Source organism: Chaetura pelagica, unplaced genomic scaffold (genome assembly GCF_000747805.2).
Source record: "Chaetura pelagica isolate M959 unplaced genomic scaffold, ChaPel_1.0 scaffold106, whole genome shotgun sequence".
Classification (NCBI taxonomy): domain Eukaryota; kingdom Metazoa; phylum Chordata; class Aves; order Apodiformes; family Apodidae; genus Chaetura; species Chaetura pelagica.
Window position 1 is genome coordinate 6,024,019 of NW_009954222.1, and position 7,467 is coordinate 6,031,485.

The following is a 7,467-nucleotide window of genomic DNA, read 5'->3' on the forward strand; positions in this document are numbered from 1 at the left end:
CAAGTTACCACTGGTAAGTAACTTTTAAAGCATGAGGCAGCACAAATTCTCTTTACATGACCAGTAGTCAAGGGTCATGGTGAAGAGACAGAGAAGTTGTGTTTTCATTGCACTTGTAAGTGTCTGAGACAAGGGATTCCTGATTTCATCTCCGTTCTTTTTCTACATAGTCTGATCAGGTAATATCACTCCTTTTATGTTTTGAAGACTAATGGCCAAGTTACAACACAAGAAGTTCCACCTCAACATGAGGAAAAGACTTATTTATTGTGGGAGTGACAGAGCACTGGAACAGGCTGCCCAGAGAGGTTGTGGAGGTTCCTTCTCTGGAGAATTTCAAGACCCGTCTGGACACGTTCCTGTGGGGGGGGGGGGAGAAAGCAGCATGAATTCATTTGCAAAGTTGCTGTACTACTTAGCCAATTTTTTTCATAAGTCAACAGGTAGGTTTTCTGTGGAGAAATTATTTTGGCATGTAGCCATTTTGAGGTTATAGGAAAGATGAACGGGGCTTGCAACTCCTTACTAGTGGTGCTGTCTGGATGTATATATTTTGACATACTGCCACTTAGTGACAGGAATACAGTACGGCAAGAGAAGCTACTCTGCTTTCATGAAAGAGTAGAACTCCGCAATAAACCAGCTCGTTTATTTTCATGTTGCTAGGTGTGTTGGGGATGGGAGGACAGGAAGGTGTTGGTTTGGTTTTGCCTGTGTTTGGTTTGTTTTTTATATAAATAGTTTGGTGATAATATTTTGTTTCTAGTCATCAGAAGTGATGAGGCTATTACTAGTTGAGGTCAACATGACTATTAGATTAAAGGCTTTTCCTTGAATATTTACATGTTCTCTTAGAAAAGTCTCTCTGATGTTTTGCCTGTGGCTCATTTTATATTTAAAGTTGATCGTGGACCTGATGTCTAGAGAGGTTGTCTGCATCTTACTGAAATCCCATGAAAATTAGCTTCAGAAATAAGGCAGAAGAACTGAGCTACTGTATTTTGCCTTGATCCTATCTTGATTCTCAAGCTGTGTTTTCTGGGTTTTACACTGTGTGAGTTCTTCAAGAGCATAAAAATCCCCTGTAGGAGGGATAGGGGGATAAGGTAATATTCCTTGACTGTGATTTTATTTTTATTACAAAAATATAGGACCAATAGGGTCTTCTTGATTTTTCAATCCAGTCCAGTATTACCAATGGTGATGAGGTAACACGCATTGTCCATCACAAATTTGACAAACTCTACATTAAAACTGTCCCTTTTTAGGTGTTGCCCCCATTTTTCATGTGGGAAAGATTTCTTTTTCTTACTGTAATGTATAGAAGGAAGTATTGTAATACCTTGTTTACATTTATTTTTTGACAAGGCTGATGCTTAGTTCTTTTTTTTTTTCCCTCCAGGAGTTACCCTGATACATTTCTAGAAGGCAGTGCTATCCTGTTTTGCTCCTTGCTTTGAGTCTTCTAATTTCCATTCTAGATGTGAGCTGAATTTTCTTTTTCTTATCACTTAGCAGGAGAGTCATTTGGAAAGAGAGATTGCTACTACTACAAGTTACATTTATGTTGTCTCACTGGTGAATAAAATGAGACAGATATCAAGTTTTTGGGCAAGTCATTCTATCTCTTTGATTAGATTTTGAAATGATAGTAGATAAAAGATCTTCTCCTGGTGATTGCTTTGTACTTTCCCACCATTTGCAGAAATAATTGCAAAAGCAAGTGGTGGAATGTGAGGTTTTAACCCATATTTTATGGGTCACAAATGGGCTCTAAAAACACTGCAGTCTTGCAATTTCATCTAGAGATAATTATTTGATAATGCCAGTAGTAAATTATTTGCTGCTCATATACTTCCTAATATTCACTACTTGCAGGTAATTGTTCCACCATTTTAAAGAGAAAGTACTTTTGAGACTATTCACCAGTGCTTTTAAGAATAATGAGCAAACCATTGCCTCAGCATTCCATACTCCAAGTAGCCATATAATTAGAAAAGCTGGAATAGAATCAGTTACTTCACTGTCAATCCAGACCAAGAGTCCTGGGGTTACTGACCTGCACAGAGTTGCCTCCTCGTCCCTGATGTATCTCAGTAGAAATGCTCTGGGTTCACAAGGGCGGAAGAGAGGCCAGAACTCTCCTTTTTTGTATCATGTCCTAAATGCACCATACTTGGCAAGTTTTTTTGTTCAGAAAACCTGTTTTAGTTCCATTGTCTTGTTCTGATGACTTCTACTCAGTATGGTAAGAACTCATATAAGACTTTTCTGTCATAAAGGCTGAAAGAGAGGCCAAGAAACAGTTTTGAAAGCACATGCATAAAGGGTATAAACTTCTAATTTATGTAACAATATTGTAAAGATAAGGATGATTGCCAGCTTGGTTTTTTTAGAAAAGCTAACTTGTTTGGTGATGACTGGCATTAATCGTTTTGTTGCAGAATGATCAACCACATCATCACCTGTAACTTACATGTGGAGTAGATTATGCATTAGGTTTCTTATCAAATCTATATTCTATCAGCTTGTCCACTTCAGGGACCTCAAAACCACCTTTTTTGTTTTAAATTAGAATCAATTTAGGCAACCCAGATTGTTTCCACACTACCACAGACCGCAGACTAGCAAACTGTTGTCCTTTGGTCAAGTAATTTAAATGATAAATTTAATCATAAATTAAATTAATCCAAAACACACTCTTTACCTCCAAGAGCACAAGATTGGAAAGAAAAATACGTTGTCAGCAATTTCACTATTAATGCACAGTGCTGAAAATCAGTGTGTAGTTGGCTCTGGCACTGACAAAATCACTTGGAAGTATGTAATCAACAAAAGTGCCATGGTAGCCTGGAATGAAGCATTTAATATCTCTGTGAGTGAAGGTCTTCTGCAGAAGTCTTTACAATGCCTTACCAGTTTTAGTAATAGCATCTGAACTCCTTTTCTAGGCAACCTTTTTTTCTGTAAAGAAATCTACTGCATGATGCCTCACATTTTTGCATGAGGATCTAGAACCACTCCAAAATAAGAAAAAAAAAATCCTGCTAAAGCTCTATTGCATTGTGTAAAGCCTCAAAAAAACCAACCAACACCTACATTAAATCTGACTACCTGTAAAAACAACTGATTCACACTAGTAAAGCTATATTCAGTCCTCAAAACTATGACTGAAGGAGCTCCACTCTACTGAAACACCAAAAACAGCTCCCTGTGCAGTGTGTTGGGAGTGCACTTTCCATTACTTGAGACGCAAAGAAAAGGAAATTAAGTCCCAAATCCACCTTTTGGTTTGAATTCCCTCTTTTACACAAGACTTGCTGCTCAAGCAGATGCACCTACCAAAACTGCTGCCAGAAGATGGAGGGGACTTGTCAGAGCTGTGCCTGGAGGTCCAGAAGTCAGGCTGGCACAGTGCCAGTGGAAGATAATGCCATCATCATCTCTTTCATGAGTATTTGAAACAACCCAAATTTTTAAAAGACTTGTCATTATTTCACAAGTAGATAAAAGCTTCATCATATTTCAGGCTACCAATGCTGCCTTCTTCATGAGTTTAGTGATGTTAAACACTGCTAAAAATTGATAAAGAATCAAATCTCTACCTAATTTACAAAATAACAGTCAACTGACACCACATGAAAAGGCTGATTAGCCTTCAAATTTATTGCAGTCTGTTTATTTTTTTAGATCATTTTTAGTCTTTGAAATGTCAAACACAGTGATCCATTTGAGCTACAAAAGTGGATGAACATATACAGGAATGTCATCTGCTTGAAGAAGACTTGAAAGCATTTGCACATGGATTCATTAAAGAGCTTATACCCGTTCTGCATAAAATTCATGAGGAACAATGTAACTAGCCAGCTTCCATTTTGCTACTTAATCGTTTTGACCTTTGAGAAGTTGCACTGTTTTGGCTTGATGGGGTTTTTTGGGAGCTGGGGAAGGGCCCCAGGGGTGGCTCAGGTGAGAAGCTGAGAAGCTTCCCCTGCTCCAAAACCAGCCAAGGAGCCATTAGAAGGACAATAGATGTGCCTCTGCGATTAACATACGGAAGAGCTGAGATAAGACCTGAGCAGAGCATTTAATGAAAAAGAAGAGATGTGCTGGAGAGGTGAAAGGCAGTGTTGGGGTGAAGATCCCTGTGGTTAGTGAGGAAGAAGGGGAAAAAGGTGGCCTAGCAGAAATTTCCCTGCAACCTATGGCAAGCCAGGAGGGGTGAACTTGGCCAGTGGACATGGATTTTTTGGCCAGTGGACTTGCTGCCAGTGGACTCTGATTATGCAGCTTTGGAAAACCCCGGCACCAGCGGAGGTGGCTGTTCCCAGAGCAGCCCATGACTCTGTGAGCAGATCACACTAGAGCTGCTTGCCACAGACCTAGTGGGAAGGACTCATAAAGGAGATGTTCGTGGAGGACTCTCTCCCATGGGAGGGACCCTATCAGGAAGCAGGGGAGGACGTTAAGGATTCTTTCTTCCTGAGGAGGATGGCGTGGCAAGAACCACCAGCCTGTGAACTGACTCTAAACCCCATCCCCTGTGCTACTGGGGGGAGGGAGGGAGAGAAACTGGGAACAAAGTGATTTGGGCCCGGGAAGAAGGGAGGGGTGAGGTAACATGCAAGCCCTGCTTTTTGTGTTGTCTGTGTTTGTGTGTTTGATTAGTGTGAAATTAAATTATTATTTTTTTCCCCAAGTTGAGTTTGTTTTTCCCAGGACCTTAATTGGTGAAGAACCCTCCTTGTCCTTTGTCTCAACCCATGAGCTTCGTCCTCCTCATCCCAGAGTGTGTGTGAGGGGAGAGGTTGAGTGAGTAGCCATGTGGCTGTTTCTTTGTTTTAGTGTTAGGCCCAAACCATGACAGAAGGACACCCACCTTTTATCTAACATGCCATTCAGGCAGGACAGACATGGTCATGGTACCTGCCTCCTCCTGCCCCTCATTGTATGTTTCTGATGCAACTCCGAAGCTATGCATATTGATACACTTTTAAAGCAAGAGCCTAAAACAATTCTCCTCAAGCCATATCCAGGCTTCACAAAACAGCTGAGCCTCTGCAGCCAGAAGTATCTATAAATAGGGCACACGTACTCAGCAATTTTGTGTACAGAGGTAGCTAAGACACTAATGAATTTTGGGACTAAGCAGTCCAGCCTACGGGTGCTGTAAAAGTGGTTACTTCTTCTGAATTGCTCCATATGAGTTTCCACTGACTTTGCAATTTATTGAAAGGCTGTGGTTGTTACTGGTTATACTGTAGAGGCCCATGCCTGACCCCAAGTGAACACTGAACAGTGCATGGAAAAAAAAGCCAGAACTAAACTTATACTGGACTATAAGAGTAGAAGAGTTGGGTACTTAAAAGTCCTATCACAGCTGAAACTCTCAGGATGGATGACAGCTGGAGAAGGTTGTGAAAACATTTCACTTTGTCACTGCAAACAGTGGGTGCCAACCAAAGAAGAAAACAAGGAGGAGGGTGGTATTATTTCTGAATAATTTGATTTTTTACCTAGTTTTCTATTGACTTGAGCAAAAATGATCAATTATAAACTCACACTTGACATAGCCTGGTGTGTGGTGGATTTTGTTTCTATGACTTCATCTAAATTTTAAGGCTAGAGTGGAATTATTTTTTTTTCACAGTTGAATGTCTTGGTGCACTGTGGTTTCATTGAATAAAGTGGTATAGAAATAATTCATAACAACGTCAACTATTTTATTTAACAGCAAACCAGATCCTCTTTATCTCTGATATCCCATTTAAACATCTTGCTGTTATAGATGGTCTAGGGAATTTTAAAATGTTGTAATACAACATACAATTTGTTTCTTTCAAGCTAATCTGAAGAACTACATTTTTGTTCAGTCACACAGAGCACAGGTAGAGAATTCATTTTAGTAAACAGTTTCTAAAAACCATGCAAGGAAGACTAGAATGATGTATACAGAATGAGGAACGTAGAATTCCACCTTGTCAGATCTGAAAACATGACTTCACTGTCATTAAAACTTGTTATCAATTGTGGTTAATAGATTGAAAATGCAACATTTGTGATATCGTTAGTACTAGAAAGAAAGCCTATATTAAGGCTCTTACCAGCAAGGCACGCAAGAATCTGTTTAAATCTTGGTGAAACAGAAATGTGTTAAAATCAATGTATGATGTTAAAGATGTGTCTGCGTCTTTTGTGGAATATACACAGGCTTCAACATATGACTCTCTGAATGAGGGTATCAATGTGAACATCATTTCAGTTACTTTTTCAGGAATCTTAACTGCATTACAGAACAGCAGACTCAGTGGACATGTAGTTCTGGTCCCAGTGTGCTATCATCAATAAAAGTTTACCAGTAACAATCCTCTCAAGAGACTACAAAGTGAAACGTTTTTAGAGGCACCTCCAAATAAAAACCTGTAATTCATAGAATCATAGAACTATTCAGGTTGGAAAAGACCCTTGGGATCACTGAGTCCAACCATCATCCCTATTCTACAAAGTTCTCCCCTAAACCATATTTATCAACACCACATCCAAACAACTCTTAAACACATCCAGGGATGGTGACTCAACCACCTCCCTGGGCAGCCTATTCCAGCATCTTACCACTCTCTCTGTGAATAAATTTTTCCTAATGTCCAATCTAAACCTCCCCTGTTGCAGCTTGAAACCATTTCCTCTTGTTCTGTCACTGATTACCTGTGAGAAGAGACCAGCACCAACCTCTCTACAATGACCTTTCAGGTAGTTGTAGAGAGTGATGAGGTCTCCTCAGCCTCCTCTTCCTCAAACTAAACATTCCCAGCTCTTTCAAGCGTTCTTCATAAAATTTATTCTCTAGGCCTTTCACCAGCTTCGTTGCCCTCTGTACTTGCTTCAGCATCTCAATATCTCTCCTGAATTGAGGTGTCCAAAACTGGACACAATACTCCAGGTGTAATTAGTAACCATTATCTCAGCTGTCTAGAATAAAAGACTCATTAGTACTAGATTTGAACCAATCAAACAAACAAACAAGCAAACAAAAAGCATCAACAGTTTTCTCTCTAAATTTAAGGTGTAAACTGATAACAGTTTTAAATTTAATTTTAAGCCGTAGTCACTTCTTCTGTTTCTAATCTTGAGTTTTTGTACTTTTTCCCAATAGTGAATATTCAGATAGTTTTGTTCTGGCAACCCTTGATACCAGAAATTTCTCCATCATTAATTGAATGGCTGACTTTCAGTAAGATCTGCTATATAAACAGGTAGACACATGTTGAGCTACCTCTTTTTTTTCTAATGTCCTTCGAAGGTGGAGATATCAGAACCAAACACACTGTACCAGCTCCCACATCACATCCTATAAGCTACAGTATGGTTTGAATATATGGTCCATGTGCATGTGACAAGTAGGTGTGTTTCCCTTTGGCTGTAACATTGCCCTGAAAACTTTCATTCCATACATTGTATAACTCAATT